Source organism: Dermacentor variabilis, unplaced genomic scaffold (genome assembly GCF_050947875.1).
Source record: "Dermacentor variabilis isolate Ectoservices unplaced genomic scaffold, ASM5094787v1 scaffold_13, whole genome shotgun sequence".
NCBI lineage: Eukaryota > Metazoa > Arthropoda > Arachnida > Ixodida > Ixodidae > Dermacentor > Dermacentor variabilis.
In genome coordinates, this window is record NW_027460291.1 from 46,484,116 (window position 1) to 46,503,585 (window position 19,470).

General features: G+C 45.7%; 2 non-coding genes across 2 annotated transcripts; both read left to right on the plus strand.

The window, feature by feature from the left end:
- Positions 1–11,202: 11,202 nt before the first annotated feature.
- TRNAV-CAC (transfer RNA valine (anticodon CAC)) lies at positions 11,203–11,275 on the plus strand. Its single transcript has one exon. It is a non-coding gene; the product is annotated as a tRNA-Val (tRNA).
- Positions 11,276–14,742: 3,467 nt separating this feature from the next.
- On the plus strand, positions 14,743–14,815 carry TRNAV-CAC (transfer RNA valine (anticodon CAC)). The gene has a single exon. It is a non-coding gene; the product is annotated as a tRNA-Val (tRNA).
- Positions 14,816–19,470: the final 4,655 nt, after the last annotated feature.

Consider the following 19,470-nt stretch of genomic DNA (forward strand, 5'->3'; position numbering starts at 1 on the left):
AACTTCTGATGGACGAAGTGGATGCCGAGGAAGCCTCTGCCGGGAGCGCCAACGAGGCGAAGGTCACAGCGACACAACCACCGAAACCGCAGGGGCAAACGACTGCCGGAGCGGTGGGTGTGCCAGGAACGCCTACACGACTTGTGAGCAAGGGCTCGGCCGTCGGCGTTCATAAGCAAGACATCGCGGCCAAAGGAACGCCTGCCGTTTCGACTATGGCATCAGCTGACAACGAAGCGATGGACGTTACCAATGCTATTGTGGCGGTCGGGAAGCGAACACACGAAGAATCAACAAGCGACGGCGGGAAAACTGGCAAACCGAACAGCGAGGAACCGCCGCCAAAGTCGGTGGTAACGCGCCGGCCGTCATTACGGCCGACGACGAATATCCCGCCGGACAAAAGAACGGCGGCGCCGACGCCAAAGTAGCCGTAGGGACTTGTGCCTGCAAAGGCACTCAGACGCGAGCTTGCGAGAGCCCAACGCTACCGAAGGGTCGGGGAGGTCAGCTGCTGCTCAAGCAAGGTATTTTATGGACTGCACTTCAATATGTCGCGAAACAGCTGCTCTGTCCGTTAGCACTTGTAGACGAAACTATAAGTAGAGCTAGAAGTGCTACGTGTGATTATATACGTTTTTCTGTTATGCCTACCTTTCCCGCTTATTAGCAATGGATTTGAAGAGGGGAATACGAGTTGCTACTATTAATGTACGCGGCCTCGCTTCAAGACGGAGGCAGTACCAGCTCAGCCGACTATGCGTTGAAAATGAACTCGATATTATAGCTATACAAGAGACGAAAGTTGAAAGCGAGGAGCAAACAAACAAAATGGTAACACCTCTCAGAACATATTGTAACATATGCACATGTCACGCTGTCGGCACGTCTGGTGGATGCGCTGTCTTGGTTCGAAGGGGTATTGGTATAAATGAAGATATGGTTACTGTGAGCGAGTTTTATTGTTCTTGATTTTTCTTTTAATGGATCCCAATGGAGGATTATATGTGTGTATGCGCCAAATGATATCAATGAAAGATGTCGTTTTTTCTCGAATCTAGAAGAGTGCCTTCGTTGTGACAAGTACATCATCTTTCTTGGTGACTTTAATTGTGCGTGTCATGCAGAAGATCGTGCTAAACGTAAATTCCCGCAGGACATTAGTGCAGTGATATTGAACACCTTAGTAAATGACTACAACCTAGAAGACTTTGGTCGCCTTTTGGCCAGTACTTTGCAGCCGCAATTTACACACTATCAACGAGATAGCCAGGCGCGACGTGACAGACCTTACATCTCGTTAGATCTTGTGCCTCTATGCGATAACTATGTCGTGAAGCCGGTGTCCTTTAGCGATCGGAGTATAGTGTGGTTTGCACTCGGTGCCAAGCCAAAAAAGCCGCGGTTCGATTGGGCACTTTGGAAATTTAACGAAAAACACCTAAGTGATGGCAAATTTATAAATGATGTAAAGCACGAAATTAAAAACATGTCGAGTAATGAGAGTGTACCTTGGGCAGAAGTATGGGAAGACCTTAAGGTTCGCGTGAAAATGGTTGCAATTGAAGTAGGAACTGTTAGAAGACACAATGAAAAAATGAAAGAAAATGAGCTCCAGAAGGAACTAAATTTTCTTATTTTTATGGACAGTGCGGAACCTGGAAAATTTAGTGATGAAATCAGAACAGTTAAAAGCGCGATGGAAGCTATTGACACGGAAAAATATAGAGCAGCAGTTATTCGGGCACGGACGGAAAGACTGTGGGTTGATGGAACGCCGAACAAACGCGCCATTGCCGATGAAAAGAGGTACGCAAGGAAAAATGAAATAAGACATATTAATTATCGGGATGAGGTTACTTCCGACTCGAATATGATTGAACAGGCCTGTACCGAACACTACCGCAAGTTGTTCGGCGTCCCAATCTACGTGGGAGCTGAATTTGAAGCAAGTTTCGTGAATTTTATGCCGCGCGTTGATGACGATGTAAAAGCCAGTCTCGAGGAACCGATAAGCGTCCTAGAAATAGAACACGCCATCGAAGAACTTCCTGCAGCCAAATCACCGGGTCCCGATGGCTTAGGAGCCGCCTTTTATAAGGCATTTGCACCTGGCCTTGCTCAAGTATTGGAGCATGTATACTCTGAGGCACATAAACATAAGCGACTGCCACCTTCTTTCAGAAGTGCACACATGGTTTTAATACCGAAAACAGTTGACCACAAGGCGCTTTTATAGGTTGGGGCATACAGGCCAATTAGCCTTACAAATACCGATGATAAAATACTCATGAAGGTATTGGCAAAGGGACTTCAAACAGTCATTACAAATCTTGTCGGTCCGCATCAAACTTGAGGCATAAAAGGCCGCACTATTACTACAAACAGCCACGTAGCGCGAAGCGTTCTAGATTGTTGCGACGTTTTCGCTAGACGCGTTGCTTTGTTGCAACTCGACCTGGCGAAAGCCATCGACCGTGTGTCCCACGATGCTTTTCTTCTTGTTTTGTAATATGTTAACGTAGGAAAAGTAATCTTAGATGGCGTCAAAATGGCCTACGACCAATGCACGACACAGATTATAATTAATAAGTCCCTCAGCGAGAAGCTGTCTCTAAGATCTTCCCTTAGACAAGGGTGTCTACTAAGGCCATTGCTTTTTGCATTGTACCTCGAGCCTTTCTGTTTAGCAGTGATACGCAATGACAACGTCCGAGGATTTCGGCTACAGCTTTCTGAAGTCAAGGTACTGGCATACGCTGATGACATCGCAGTCTTCTGCGAGGATCGTGATAGCGTTCTTGAAGCTGTACGTCTTGTAAAGAAGTACTGTGAACAATCTGGATGCCAGATCAATTGGCAAAATAGCATCGGTATATGGCACGGTCATTGGGACATTATACCAGCTCACTTTGCAAACATCCGGTGGTCAACAACGCCAACTAAGTACTTGGGTGTGCCGCTGGAGCACTATAATGACACCGCACAGTACTGGACTGATGAAGCTGATAGAATGAGTGAAAAATCAAAGGGTTGGCTTGGCCGAGATTTCTCAATGTTTGGACGCGCTTCTGTGTGCAATCTCTTTTTAGTAGCGAAAGTGTGGTATATTATGCAAGTGTTATCAATGTGTCGTTCAAGTGTGCAAAAATGCATAGTGTTTTTGCCGTATTCATATGGGCTTCTAGTTGGGAGAGGATAAGCAGAACCAATTTGTTTCGTTAAGCTCGAAGTGGTGGGCTAGGCCTGTCGCATTTGTTTATCAGACAAATTGTGTCGCGTTTTCTTTTTTTTTCGGGATCAGAGAAATAATTTTCTACGCACAGTAATTCAAGTCCGTTTGGGAAAAGCACTGCCGCAATATGTTGTAATGACCAGTAATGTGAAGGGAGGAAGTATTAGGGGATATCTGCGCGAAGTGGTTGATTTACTTCGTATGTTGCGTGTGCGGTTTTCCATGGAATATCTGTGGTCTGTGACAAGAAAAACACTGTATAAAGACTTAGTTGACACAATGTTGCCAATACCATTGTACAGGTCTGTAAACTGGGGAGGCCAAGGAGATGATGTACTGAAAAGGGTGAAAAAAATGCCAGTTAGACCCTCTCAAAATACGTTTTTCTTTAAGCTACACACAAACACGCTACCCGTAAAAACATGGTTAGACGAAAAAGGAATATATGGGCCATGGACAGTAAACTGCTTACTTTGTAAAAAGCCAGAGACCATTGAACACGTTTTCATCGAAATATGGGATCTAATATTTCATTGGGATGTCTTACAACGTACACTTAAAAAAGAACTACCGATTACACCTCTTGGTGTTCGATATTTGCCAACTGATAACAAAGGAGGAGTTCCGTACGATATGTTTATGCTCCTTGGCCTCCACAGTCTGTGGAAAACGAGAATGGCAGTGCGACACTCGGATGTCGATACCCGTCCGGCGAGAATAAACTTCATCGAAAGTGTCGCGTATATTCGGGAAGTACATCGTGCCCAGAGTGAGCCAACCGAGTGGGTGGCTATTCTTGATGAGCTGATCAAGCTGAAGCGATTTTAATATATAATGTTAGCCAAAGTGTGGTTGGCATGTTTTAGCATTTGAATGTGTTCTTGGTTTGTGCTGCAAACAGGCAATAAAGAAAAAAAAGGTTCCCGTGGTGTACATGCTGACCGCATGGTGCCCCCTTTCCGCGCCAACTTTGAAGTGTGTGTGTCACTCCGTTGGGACATCGGGTGGATGCCTTCTCTTCATTCGCAACACATTAGGTATAAGTGTGGATTCTTTATTTGCATGTGAAACGGGCCGCCTCTTGGTTGTTGATTTTTCTTTTTCAAACTTACACTGGCGCGTTGTATGTGTTTACGCCCCCAATGTTGAAAGTGAACGTAAATGTTTTTTTTATTCCATTGAGCCGTACTTGAATTGTGACAAGGTGTTGCTTGTATTGGGAGACTTTAACTGCGTATGTGCTGCTACTGACCGAGTGAAACCCGCCGTGGTTGCTCAGTGGCTATGGTGTTGGGCTGCTGAGCACGAGGTCGCGGGATCGAATCCCGGCCACGGCGGCCGCATTTCGATGGGGGCGAAATGCGAAAACACCCGTGTGCTTAGATTTAGGTGCACGTTAAAGAACCCCAGGTGGTCAAAATTTCCGGAGTCCTCCACTACGGCGTGCCTCATAATCAGAAAGTGGTTTTGGCATGTAAAACACCAAATATTATTATTATTGACCGAGTGAAGTGTAGACCAGTGAGGGACAAGAGCGCGGAACTGTTGATTGAATTTGTGCACGATTATTTATTGGAGGACGTTGGAAGTGTGTTTTCGGCTGGAACACGGCCTGATTACACACACTTTCAACGTGACAGTCACGCAAGATTAGATAGGCTGTATGTTTCTGCTGATCTCGTGCCACTATGCACAGCCTATGATGTAAAACCTGTGTCGTTTAGTGATCATTGCCTTGTGAGCGCGACTTTTGGAACGAAGGAAGGAAATCACGCTGTAATTGGTACCTTTGGAAACTAAATGAGAAAATTTTAGACGATGAAGGATTTGTCAAGGAAATTAAAAGCGATCTTGATGGTGTACTAGCTGAGCAAGCGGACTGGTTTGCCGTTGAATGGGAAAGTTTCAAAGAACGAGTGAAGCTTAAAGCTATAGAAGAAAGTAGCGCAATTCGGTATAAACAGAAAGAAAAAGAAAGGGAACTTCGCGAACAACTCGAGTGCTTGGTTAGGATGGAAACCAATAAGCCAGGAAATTTTAGTAAAGAAATAAAAGACGTGAAGTGTCAGATCGAAACAATTGACACTGACAGGTACAGAGCAGCAATAATACGCTTAAGGAGCGATAACTTGTGGGCAGGCGAAGCGCCTACAAAGCGGGCGCTATCAGATGAAAAGCGGTACGCTTGCCAGAAGGAAATCAGGCAAGTAAGATACGAGGGGCACATTACAAGCGACCCTAGTGAGATTCAGGGCGCTATTACGGAATACTTTGCTGAACTTTTCGGCAATGGGCGCGAGCATGCGCAAGGGTTTGAAGGGGCTTTCCTCCGACTAATGCCAACACTCGACAATGATGTAAGAGAGCGCCTTGAATTGCCTATTACTTTGGAAGAGATCGAGACAGCAAGTGATGATCTTCCGTCTGGAAAAGCGCCGGGGCCAGATGGGCTGAACGCTGCCTTCTATAAAACCTTTAAACATTATGTTTCTAAGTTCTTGTTACAAGTGATAACAGAAGCCTATGAACGCAAAAAAGTTCCCTTGTCCTTTAGTATTTCACACATCGTACTTATTCCCAAGTCTGATGATCCGGAGAAACGAATGTTAGTGGGTTCCTAGAGACCTATCAGCCTCACTAATGTCGACTACAAGGTGTACATGAAAGTACTAGCCAGACGACTTCAGAGTGTAATCGACAAATTAGTAGGGCCGCACCAAACCTCTGGCATCAGAGGTCGCAGCATTGCAACAAATATACATGTGGCCAGAACCGTATTGGAATGCGTTGACGCGCTTGGAAGCCAGGTAGCTATGATACAGCTGGACTTGGCTAAAGCGTTCGACCGCGTTTCACATGACATTCTTTTCTCCATTCTAGAGCATGCTAACCTGGGTAGTGTAATAGTAGAAGGAGTAAAAATGGCGTACGCCAATTGTATGACACGCATTATAGTTAATGGTGACCTTACTGAGCGCCTCACAGTGCGTTCTTCGGTGAGGCAAGGTTGTCCGCTCTCTCCCCTGCGTTTTGCAGCGTATCTAGAGCCTTTATGTCTGGCCATTGTCAACAGTGATTACGTCACGGGTTTCAAGCTGCAATCTGCTCAGGTGAAACTTCTTGCGTATGCGGACGACATCGTGGAATTTTGTACGAACAGAGAAAGCATTTGTGAAGTTACAAACATTCTGGAAAGGTTTTGTAACCAGACTGGATGTCAAGTAAACTGGGAAAAAAGCTCTGGATTTTGGCATGGGGAATGGGATATTACACCGCAATTTTTCTCACGGCTGCAATGGTCTCCCATGCCAACGCGATACCTTGGTGTGCTCCTAGAATGTTATCGCGATCCCAGCCCACTTTGGAACGAAGAAATGTTAAGGGCGAGAGAGAAGGCGGGAGCGTGGCAAGGAAGGAATCTGTCAATTTTCTCACGTGCCTTTGTCTGCAATGGTTTTCTCATTTAAAAAATATGGTACCTCATGAATGTGCTGTGTGCTTCGCGGACCTCTATTCAAAAATTGCATCGTATATTTGCCGTCTTTCTTTGGACTTCGACGTGGGAAAAAATGAGGAGAACAAACCTGTTTCTTTCAGTGAAGAGAGGAGGCCTTGGACTGGTTCATTTGTTTTTGCGACAAGTGGTATCACGCTTTATTTTCTTTAGTGATTAGAATGACACCTTCTTAAGAACGGTTATACAGGTCCGATTGCAAAGGCTACTCCCAAGAAACATAGTGTCCTCTGGTGAAAACATGTGCGGTGCTGTAACCGGATTTTTGCGCGAGGTTGTGCTTTCTTGTAGGTTGTTAGAAGTGCGTTTTTCCCAGACTATTTGTACAGTGTTCCCATGAAAAAGCTGTACAAAGGTCTTGTGGATATCATGCTGCCGGTGCCATTGTACCGTGCGCCTTATCGCGGAGGCCCAGGGCAGAATATTTTAAAGCGAGTGAAGAAGATGCCAGTTAGGCCAGGCGTGAAGACATTCTTTTTCAAGTTACACTCTAATACATTACCTGTCAAAACGTGGCTTCAAGAAAAGGGAATCTTTGTCCCTTGGACAACGAACTGTCTTTTATGTAAGAGGCCAGAGACAGTCGAACATGTTTCTCTGGACTGCTGGGACGCGATATTCCACTGGGACGTCCTACAGAGAACTATAAAGAAAGAGTTACCACTAGACCCTTATGGTATCAGGTTTTTACCGGTTGATCACGAAGATGTGCCATATGATTTGTTCATGCTTCTTGGCCTCCAGAGCTTGTGGAAAACAAGAATGCAAGTAAGGCATGCAGATGTTAATACGCGCAGTGCCCGTGAAAACTTTATTGAAAGCGCTGCTTACCTTCGCGAATGCATCCGGGCACAGCATGACCCACCTCAGTGGGTAACACTTCTTTATGATTTAGTGAGTTTGAAGAAATTTTAACTTTGTTTGCCTCAGCTCAAGCGTAGCTGAAGTGCTTTATCGTTTGTGACTTATTGTTCCTCATGTGAACTTCGGTAATAAAGAAAAAAAAGTTCCCTTGGTGTAGCGATTATCACGTGCGCCTCACACGCGCAAGTCCTCCGGTTCGATCTCGGGCGGGAAGAATGTACTACCTTTTTTTTCCTATTGCAATTGCATACATGCAGAACAAAACGGGGAGCAAGGTAGCTTGAGGCGTGCTCGGTTCCCGTGGTGTGTCACGCTGTGGGTGGATCAGGCGGCTGCGCTATATTCCTACGAAATAATTTTGGAATTTGTGTGCAATCAGTGTTTTCGTGTGAAACTGGGCGTCTCTTAGTGGCCGATTTTTGTTTTCGTGATGTGGATTACCGTGCTATTTGTATCTATGCACCGAATATTGAAACGGACCGTCGATCTTTCTTTGAGCGTCTCGAAGCGTACGTAAACTGTTCCAAGGTGGTAATACTGCTGGGAGATTTTAACTGTGTTTGCTATACTGAAGACCGAGCAAAATGTTCACGCGTTCGTGATAAGAGTGCCGAATTTCTAAACGCAGTGGTGCATGATTATGACCTGGAAGATGTGGGTAGTGTTTTTGCCAGCGGTGCTCGCCCGCGATTTACACACTTCCAGCGTGATAGCCACGCTCGATTAGATAGATTATACGTGTCAGCCGAATTAGTGCCCTTATGTTGTGAATATGATGTGCAAGCTGTAGGATACAGCGATCACTGTTTGGTAACTACCACGTTCAGGAGAAGACAAAGCAAACACACCTTTAACTGGGATCTTTGGAAAATAAATGCGCAGTTGTTGCATGACGATGTTTTTGTCGATGCTGTAGTGAAGGCACTAGAAAACCTGACTTCAGCCAAGCCAGTAAGCTTTGCCATTCAATGGGAAGAATTGAAACAGAAAGTCAAAACATTGGCCATTCAAAGAAGCAGTGTCATTAGACACAAGCAGAAACAAGCAGAAACAAATCTTCGCAAGCAACTGCAATTTTTTGTCAGCATGAAAAGTGTCGAGCCTGGTGTGTATGTTAACGAATTAAACAAAGTGAAAACTGAACTAGAAAGGATAGATACAGAAAAATACAAAGCAGCACTTGTGAGATCAAGGTCTGAGAAGTTGTGGGCGAGAGAAATCCCAACGAAACGAGCCTTATCGCACGAGAAAAGGTACGCATGTCGGAGGAAATCCGCCAGCTAGCTAAAGGCAATCACGTTACGTGCGACAAAAATCACATCAAGCAAGGGATCGCCGATCACTTTAAAGCAATTTTAGCTCATCCGCGGAATCCTAAATGTAGCTACCAGAATGAATTTCTCTCACTGATGCCAAAGCTCGAAGAAGAAGTCAGGACACGGCTGGAACTGCCAATTATCCTGAGTGAGATAGCGTGGGCAATAGATGAGTTGTCCGTCGGTAAAGCACCAGGGCCTCATGGCTTGGGAGCCACTTTCTATAAAACCTTCAAGGCTGCATTGGCCCGTGTTCTTCACGAAGTTATCAGCGAAGCGCATGAGCGAAAAAGATTGCCCTTGTCTTTCACAACCTCGTATATCGTGCTAATTCCAAAGAGTGATGATGAGAAGAAACTTTTGTTGCCAGGCTCATATCGCTCGGTAACTCTAGCCAATGTCGACTATAAGATATTCACGAAAGCTTTGGCAAAACGACTGCAAAGTGTAATTAAAACATTGGTAGGGCCGCACCAGACTTGTGGGATTAAGGGCCGCAGTATCGCAACAAATGAACACGTGGCTCGAAGTGTGCTTGAGTGTTGCGATGCGATTGGCGACCACGTCGCGATGATGCAGATCGATTTGGCAAAGGCTTTCGACCTCGTCTCGCACAAGGCTTTGTTCTGCATATTGCAACATGCTAACGTTGGCAACGTCATAACGGAAGGCGTCATGATGGCGCACAGAGACGGCTCCACGCCCATTATTGTTAATGGGGAGCTCACCGATAGCTTTCGCGTGCGCTCGTCTGTGTGGCAAGTATGCCCGCTGTCGCCCCTTCTATTTGCTATGTATCTAGAACCACTCTGTTTGGCGATTAAAAATGACGAGCGCATAGCAGGCTATCGGCTGCAGGCAGTGCACGTAAAAATCTTCGCATATGCTGACGACATCGCGATTTTCTGCACAGACAAAACGAGCATTAAGGAGGCCACGACTGTCGTTGAAAAGTTTTGCGATTCAACTGGAGCCCAGATAAACTGGGATGAGAGTTACGGCTTCTGGCATGGTAGTTGGAAAGACACGCCGGAGGCCCTTTATCGATTGAAATGGTCGTCGTTACCAACGCAGTACTTGGGTGCGCCTCTCGGAAGTTACCGTGAACCTGAATCGTACTGGCTCGATCAAGTTTCGAAAGCAAAGGAAAAGGCTGACGGGTGGAGAGGAAAACAATTGTCAATGTTTTCTAGAGCCAGTGTGTGCTACCTATTTTTAGTGTCTAAGATATGGTACGTTATGAATGTGTTGTGTGCTGCGAGAGTAAGCGTACAAAAATTCACTGAGTTTTCGCTATTTTCATTTCGGCGTCTACCTGGGAGAGTATGAGTCGAACGAACTTGTTCCTCCCTGTCAAGAAAGGTGGGCTTGGTCTAGCTCATTTTTTTCTGCGACAAGTCGTGTCACGTTTTGTGTTTTTACGGGATCAAAACGATCCTTTTCTCCGAACGGTGATACAGGTACGGCTGTGTAGACAAATTCCAGGATTCATTGTTTCGACAGTTCACAATATGCCAGGAGCCGTGACTGGTTACCTGCCTGAAGTGGCATGTTCACATATGATGTTGAATGTACGTTTTTCACAGCAATACCTGTCCACCGTTACAAAGAAAAAACTATACAGAGATCTCGTGGACACGATGTTCCCTGCACCTTTGTACCGTCTTCCACACCGTGGAGGCCCAGGACAAGACGTCCTAAATAGAGTGAAAAAAATGCCAATACGGCCGTCAGCTAAATCTTTCTTCTTCAAATTACACACAAACACACTTCCCGTTAAGACCTGGCTTCATGAAAAGGGTATATTCATCCCCTGGAGCACCGATTGCTTATTATGTAAAAAACCGGAAACCATAGAACATGCATTCCTAGAGTGCTGGGACGCCATCTTTCACCGGGATGTTCTGCAGAGAACATTGAAAAAACACTTACCCCTAGACACATATGAAATACGCTTCTTACCGATTGATAACACCGAGGATGTCCCGTATGACCTTATTATGGTCCTGAGCCTCCTCGCAATGTGGAAAACTAGACTGAAATTCCAAAACGGAGACATTGTTGTTCGACCGGTTTGGGAAAATTTCATTGAGAGTGTCGTGTATGTGAGAGATGGTTTCAATGCGCTGCCTGATCCACCGCAATGGATCTCTGTATTTGATGAATTAGCGTTGTTGAAAAGATTTTAGTACCGTGTTGGCCAAAGTGTGGCTCACACGTTTTATCCTTTGTAAACCTTGATTTAAAACGTCGAAGTCGGCAATAAAAAAAAAGTTCCCGTGGTGTAGCGGTTATCAAGTGCGCCTCACACGCGCAAGGCCCCCGGTTCGATCCCGGGCGGGAACAATGTACTACCTTTTTTTTTTCCTATTGCAATTGCATACATGCAGAACAAAACGGGGAGCAAAGTAGCTGGAGACGTGCTCGGTTCCCGTGGTGTGCCATGCGGTAGGCACGGCTGGAGGGTGCGTTCTTCTTGTGAAAAAGCTGCCTGGGCTGCAGATTCAAAGTACTTTTTCGTGTCAGTCAGGAAGGATTGTTCTCTGTGATATTGTTATGTGTGATGCTGAATTCCGCGTCATATGCGTATATGCGCCGAATTCAGTAGATGAGCGCGTCCGTTTTTTTTTCGAACCTTACACAATATGTATGTTGTAATATGCGCGTGATGCTGTTAGGCGACGTTAATTGTGTGTTGAGTGCTGGAGACAGAGTCAATAATGCAGGTGTGCGTGACCGAAGCAGTGAAGTGTTATCAAATTTAATTAATGAAAATGAACTCGATGATGTTTATGAATGTCTGGAAGGGGGGCGTCAAGTGACTTTTACACGTTTTCAGGGCAGCAGCCATGCGCGTTTGGACCGAATGTACATTTCATTGGATACAATTCCAAGATGCCACGGTTACTGTGTAGTACCAGTGTCGTTTTCAGATCACTGCCTAGTGAAATGTAACGTAGGTATAATGAAAAGGAGACATGTATTTAAATGGGACATGTGGAAAATGAATGCCTTGTTACTAAATGACCAGCCCTTTTTACAGGTGGTACGGGATGCGGTTAATGAAGTTCAATGTGATGCTGCGGGAACAATCGTCGAGAAGTGGGAATGTTTTAAACAAAAGGTTAAAATGAAAGCGATAGAAAGATCCAGTAGTAAAAAATTCGAGAAGGAAATGAAAGAAAAGGGTCTAAGAACACTGCTTGGGCAGCTGCTAACGCTTGAGTGCAGAACGCCTGGTGCGTACAAAGACGATGTGCGAAACGTCAAAGAAAAACTTGAACTTTTTGAGAAGGAACGATATCAAGGTGCTATAGTGCGCGCACGAGCAGACGCACTAGCGGCAGGGGAGACGCCCACAAGAAGGGTGCTCGGCTTGGAGAAGGCGTATGGACGAAGAAACCATGTCGACCAGATTTTAGTGAACGGGAATGTCGTCGAAGACAGTGATAGCATTCGTCAAGCCTTCTTTGAGTACTACCAGTCGCTTTTTGCATTTCAGGAAGCGAATGTTGAGGGTTTTAAAGCAGGTTTTCTGCATCGCATGCCACGTTTGAGCGATGACGTAAAAAAGCTATTGGAGGAAAAAATAATGGCGAGCGAAGTCGAAAAGGCAATCGACGATTTGAACATGGGTAAATCGCCGGGACCTGATGGAATCAGCGCGGGTCTATATAAAGCTTTTAAAAGAGAGCTGCCGCCTTTGCTTGCACATGTATTCAATGACGCATACGAAAAGAAATCATTACCACCTTCCTTTGGAAAAACGCACACCATTCTAATACCGAAGAGCGATCAAATAGACAAACTCAGATTCGTGTCATCCTACAGACCGATTTCACTAACAAACGTCGATTATAAAATATTTATGAAGGTTTTAGCTAGCAGGCTTCAAGGCGTCATCAAGGAAATAGTCGCAGACCATCAAACTTGTGGCATCAAAGGGCGATCTATTTTTTCAAACATCCATAAGATGCGATGTGTGCTCGAGTGCTGTGACGTCACCGGTGGCGGTGTTGCAGTTCTCCAGCTCGACCTAGAGAAAGCGTTCGATTGTGTCGCTCACGTTATTTTGTTTGCCATCTTAGATCTTGTTAATGTCGGTTCCATCATCACTGATGGCGTGGCCTTGGCGTACCAGAATTGCACAACAAGATTAATTGTTAATAAGTCTCTGGGGGCTCCCATTAACATCATGCGTTCAGTGCGCCAAGGCTGCCCCCTCAGCCCGCTGTTATTTGCTATCTACGTAGAAGCAATGTGTGTAGCAATTAATGAAAATGACGGAATACGGGGTTTCAGATTGGCAGCGACAGAAGTGAAGTTGCTTGCATATGCAGATGACATTGCAGTGTGCTGCACTGACAAACCGAGTGTAATGGAAACAATATCTGTAGTAAAGCATTTCTGTGCCGTAACGGGTAGCAGAGTAAACTGGGGCAAATCGCTAGGGCTGTGGCACGGGGACTGGTTTTCTGCACCCGACTATTTCGCGAACGTGAACTGGGTGAAAACTCCGACAAGGTATCTGGGTGTTCCCCTAGACAGGTACAATAGCAGCGACGAATACTGGAGGAGCCAAACCAAAGAACTGAAAGAAAAAGTAGATAAATGGAAAGGTAATAACCTGTCCATGTTTGCAAGAGCGACAGTTTGTAACATGTTTTTTATTACTAAGTTATATTACGTCTTGCAAACACTGTATTGTTCTAGAGTAAATGTGCAAAGGCTGCACAGAGTGTTTGCGGTTTTCATCTGGGGATCAACATGGGAACGGTGCAGCCGAACAAATTTGTTCAAAAGAGTTAAGGATGGGGGTGTGGGCCGGGCGCATAATTTTGTTCGTCAAGTTGTAAACCGATTTTTGTTTTTTCGCGATGTGCGCGATTCTTTTCTGCGCACCGTATGCCGGCTAAGGTTGAGTAACGCTTTGCCGGCACATGTTAGCACGGCAAGCATGACGGGAACGCTGCGTGGCTATTTCAAGGAAGTGGTCGACAGTGTACACTTCCTTTCTGTTCGTTTTACAAATGATTACCTTTGTGAAGTGAAAAGGAAAACATTGTATAGAGATGTATGCGACATTGTTTTCCCAGTGCCCTTATACAGAGCCATATACAGTGGAAGGCCAGGACAGGATGTACTTAAAAGAGTAAAACACATGCAGGTGCCACCAGGGGTAAAGACCTTGTTCTTTAAGCTACACACAGGAACGCTCTCCGTGAAGACGTTTCTGGAGGAAAGGGGTTGCCTCGTACCTTGGGGGTCGCACTGCTTGATATGCAAGAAGCCCGAAAATATAGATCACGTTTTCCTACATTGCTGGGCGGCAGTTTTCTTCTGGGATGTCTTAAAGCGAACCCTGAAGAAAGAGCTACCGGTGGACCCCCAAGGTATCAGGTATCTGGCCATTAAAGATGACGACGGGGTTCCCTATGACTTTGTTATGTTGAATGCTCTACACTGTATATGGCGGGCTCGCATGGCAGGGTACCATTGCGATCCTGACGCTAGGCCAGCTCGCGTTTACTTCAAAGAATGTATGTCGCGATTTATTGAAATGCAGAAAATAGAAGAATGTGCACCGGATTGGCTGTCGAGCCTAGAACCCCTGACAGCCATGAAGGAATTTTAGTTAGACAACGCCGGTCCAATATGGACAGACGGCTCTATTGTACGGTTTCTTTCTTTACGTACCTTCCATTGTTTTCTTTTTCTTTCTCCTCCAGTGGTTGGAATTTTTGATACATAAGTGTCTGCTAACTGTATGGTCTTAGTAACGTCGAAGACCGGCAATAAATAAAAAAAAAAAAGTTCCCGTGGTGTAGCGGATATCACGTGCGCCTCACACGCGCGAGGCCTCCGGTTCGATCCCGGGCGGGAAAAATGTACTACCTTTTTATTGCAAAAACGAGGAGCAAAGTAGCTTGAGGCGTGCTTGGTTCCTGTGGTGGTGGTGGGATTCTACTTCCGGCCACCGTTCGGTGTGGACGCAGAATGCCTTGCTCCGTTGGGGCGGTGTTTGCGGCTCAGATGAGCCGCGGTAACAGGAATGCTGCTATGGATAGCCAGGACTACCAAGTTATTTTGCCGCCACTGCCTACAGGACCATGCGTGGCCAACACGCTCTTTCTTCACGGAGACGTAAAGGCAAGGCCCTACCGAGTTGAAGATTTTCGAGACACGCTGGTTCGTCTGGGTCTGCTTCCCGAGGTTGACGCCTTGGGGGCTTTTCAGATGAACCACGTGTGGGCGGTTACTTTCAGAAGCCCAGGTGCTATGAAGAAAATGCTGGCCCTCGCAGACATTACGGTTAAGGAGCGTCGCTGCCTGGTAGTTAACCCAGCCAGCCAGGATGTGCAGCTTAAGCTCTACTGGCTCCTTCACAACTTGCAAGATGAGGACGTCTGCGCCGCGCTCACGCCTTTTGGGAAGGTTACGGAGGTCTTCAAGGAACGCTGGCGCGTGCAAGGCATCACCGATAAAGGTTCGTCAACCCGCATCGTATCGATGAAGCTGAAACCCGGAATTACCATAGACGACCTCCCGCATCAACTTCGGGTCGCCGGCATCATGACACTGCTGGTTGCGCCTGGGTGTGCCCCGCTCTGCCTGAGGTGTAACCGCACAGGTCATATCAGGCGAGAGTGTCGCGTACCGCGCTGTGCTTTGTGTCGACGCTTCGGGCACGACGAAAGCTCGTGCGTGCGAACGTACGCGAATGTGGCGGGACCATCCAAAAGTGATGAAGTCATCCGGGAGCACACAATGGACGCATTCAATGCTGAAGAGACGGCTGGAAAAGGTGGCGTGGTGCAACGTCCTGATCCAAAGGAAGGCACCCGTGAACCAGCGAAGAAAGCGGACACCAAAGAATTAGAGGAGAAGCCTGCTCGAGCTAAAGAAAAAGAGCACCACGCGGAAAATGAAGAGAACAAGACAAGCAACGAGCCTGCGGAATCGCTCGGACACTCTCCGAGTCACATGGACACGACGAACCCCTTAAAGGAGCGGGCCCAGTAAAACGTCCACTCGAAGCTATCGAGAAAAAGGACGAAGGATCAAGTGGATCAAGCCACGAGGAACCGCTTGCGAAAACACCGAGTGGCCGTCGGTCGAGCTTCAAGCCGACGCCTAATATCCCAAGTGGCAGGAAAGGGCCAGCATCGGGACCGACGTGAGCCTCCAGCAAGTGTTCGCAGTATGTGTGAGTACTGAGGTGGGGGAGGGGAGGATGTAAAGACTGACGTCGCCTTCGAACGAAGTGAGTGTCAGTAGTCTGTTTAAGAAGGACTTTAGTGTCACGCGCCTTCTCACATTACCATGAAAATACTTCTAGACACAGCCTTACAATTTGGTACAATTAATGTTCGAGGCCTTGCAGGAAGGCGCAAGCAACATCAGCTTTGTCGCCTGCTCATGAAAAAGAATCTTGACGTAATCGGTGTACAAGAAACAAAAGTCGATAGTGAAGAAAGGACGGATCAAATGTTGCATTCATTTAGGTCACGTTTTTACGTGTGTGTTTCGCACGCATGCGGTACTTCACGTGGTTGTGCGCTTTTTCTGAGAAGCGCTATAGGCCTCTCAGTAGAAACTGTGTTCACAGACGATAGTGGCCGGCTTATTGTTTGTGATTTATGTTTCTGTGATATTAAGTGGCGCGTCATTTGCTTGTATGCGCCAAACAAGATGAACGACCGAAAGAATTTCTTTGAAAGTTTTGAAAATCATTTGCAGTGTGACCGAATTGTAGTTATGATAAGTGATTTTAACTGCGTCTGTAATGGAAAAGACAGAGTTGGAAGCGCACTCATTCATGATGCAAGTGTGCAGTCTTTCAACGTAGCGATAGAAAAATACAAGTTAGAGGATGTTGGGGATGGTGATGTCCAATGCAGAGACGCCACCATTCACCCACTATCAGCGAAATAGTCATGCCAGGTTGGATCGGGCGTACGTTTCGGCGGATCTAATACCATTGTGTTTTCTATATGAAGTGAATCACGTTTCCTTTACCGATGACAGCTTAGTCAACTTTGTAGTTGGTCCGAAAAAGCCGAGCGGTTTTAACTGGGAATTGTGGAAATTTAACTTTAAACTCTTAGAAGATGAATTACTTTAGATGGGTGTGAATGATAGCCTTCACGGATGGTTTAAGACAGAACGCAAAAGTTATGCAGAAGCATGGGTGAATTTCAAACAAGACGTTAAAATGTTAGCCATAGAGAGGTCTGGTGCCTTGCGCCGAGAGGAAAAGAAGAAAGAATTAGAAATGCAAAATAGTTTAAATTTTTATTTAAGTGTTGAGAATGTCAGTCCCGGAAAGTATACGAAGGAAATAAAAGAAATTAAATCCCAGTTAGAACTAGTCGAAGCTGAAAGATACAAAGGGGCGGTCGTACGCGCACGCGCAGAAAAGTTGTGGTGCGGTGAACCGCTGACAAAGCGCTCACTCGGGGACGAACGAGCTTATGCCTCGCGGAACGAGATAACAGCCGTAACATACGGCAGTGAGGTTGTACGAGATAAAGAAACAATAAGACAGGCTTTTTATGAACATTACTGCCAACTACTAAGGCAAGAACGCATTCGCGATGAAGGATTCGAAACTGAATTCCTATCGCTATTGCCAAGCCTTGAAAGGGAAGTAACGGAAAGGCTCGAAGAACCGATTACTTTAAAAGAAATAAAATGGGCGATCGACTCACTAAGTTTCGGAAAAACGCCAGGGCCAGATGGTCTCAGCGCCGCTTTCTAACAAGCTTTTAAGCGAGACATAGCCACTGCCCTTCATAAAGTAATTGCGGAAGCGTACGAGAACTGCGTGCTGCCCCCTTCTTTTCGTCAGTCACACGGTGTTGATACCAAGTCCGAAGACCCTCATGTACTACTGTCGACACGGGCGTACCGCCCGATAAGTCCTACAAACACAGATTATAAAATATACACGAAGATTCTTGCACGGAGACACGAAAATGTGATACAACAATTAGTAGGGTCGCACCAGACATGTGGCATAAGAGGACGATCTATTGTCACCAATATACATGTAGCGAGAACAATATTGGAAAGTTGTGACGCCTTCTCAGAAAAGGTAGCGCTGTTGCAACTTGATCTTGAAAAAGCGTTTGACAGATTGTCCCATGGAATCCTTTTTCTTGTTTTAAAACATGCCAAGATAGGTTCTGTTCTTTTGCAAGGTGTTAAAATGTGCTAGGCTGGCGTATCTACGAAACTAATAGTTAACAAACAGCCTACGGCTATGATAGAAGTTAAGTCAGCACTCCGCCAAGGATGCACATTATCGTTTCTACTTCTTGCTTTGTACGTTGAACCATTTTGCTTAAAGATTGTTAGTAGTAATAAGGTAAGGGTATTTGCAATGGACTCCAGAGAAGTTAAAATCTTGGCGTACGCAGACGATATCGCCATATTCTGTCGAGACAAGCAAAGCATCTCTAATGCAGTAGAAGTGGCGAACAGATTCTGCAAGGTCACCGGAAGTGCGATAAACTTGAGTAAGTCATTGGGCATCTGGCATGGTAATTGGAATGATACAATGGAATTTTTTGAAAATATGCAGTGGATAACGACCCATGCGCGGTACCTTATGGTACCTCTGCAATATTATCATGATACAAAAGACTATTGGCAAGAAGAACTAGAGCAAGTTAAAGTTACAACAACAAAGTTCGGAGGTAGAAATTTATCGATTTTCACGCGATCAACCGTATGCAATGTTTTCATTTTTGCAAAAATCTAGTATGTACTGCAAGCACTGTGCATGTCAAGAATGACCATCCAAAAGATACACAGAGCATGCGCTGTTTTTATATGGGGATCCACATGGGAGAGAACGAGCCGCACTAATTTATTTCCGTCGGTGAAGTCAGGAGGCCTTGGTTTGGCGCATTTGTTTTGAGGCAAGTTGTCTCAAGATTTTTTTTTTTGCGAGATCACAAGGATCCCTTCTTGCGAACAGTGTGCCAACTACGTTTACGAAATGCGTTACCTCAATTTATCGTAACCTCAAGAATGGCAAATAGCTCAAGTCTCCGCGGATTTTTACGGGAGGTAGCTTGGTCCGTAGAATTCTTGCATGCTCCCTTTTCATTTGATTATCTTGCTATTGTTGGAAGAAAAAAATTGTATAAGGACCTAGTTGACGCTTGTATGCCTGTTCCTTTGTACGGATCTATGTATTCACCGAGCACAGGAGCAGATGTATTGAAGCGAGTGAAACGGATGCCAGTGCGATCTGGGGTTAAAACTTTTTTCTTCCAATTGCATACTGGAACTCTTCCCGTCAAACCTTGGCTACAAGAAAAAGGCCTCTTTGGCGCATGGTCGAACAACTGCAGCAGGTGTACAAAACCAGAGACGATCGAACACATATTTTTGGACTGCTCGGACGCACTTTTCTTGTGGGACATTCTGCAACGTACACTAAAAAAGGAGTTGCCTATCACACCGTACGGCATCCGTTTCCTTCCAATTACCAGTGAAGGTGGTGTTCTTTATGATATGCTTATGGCGCT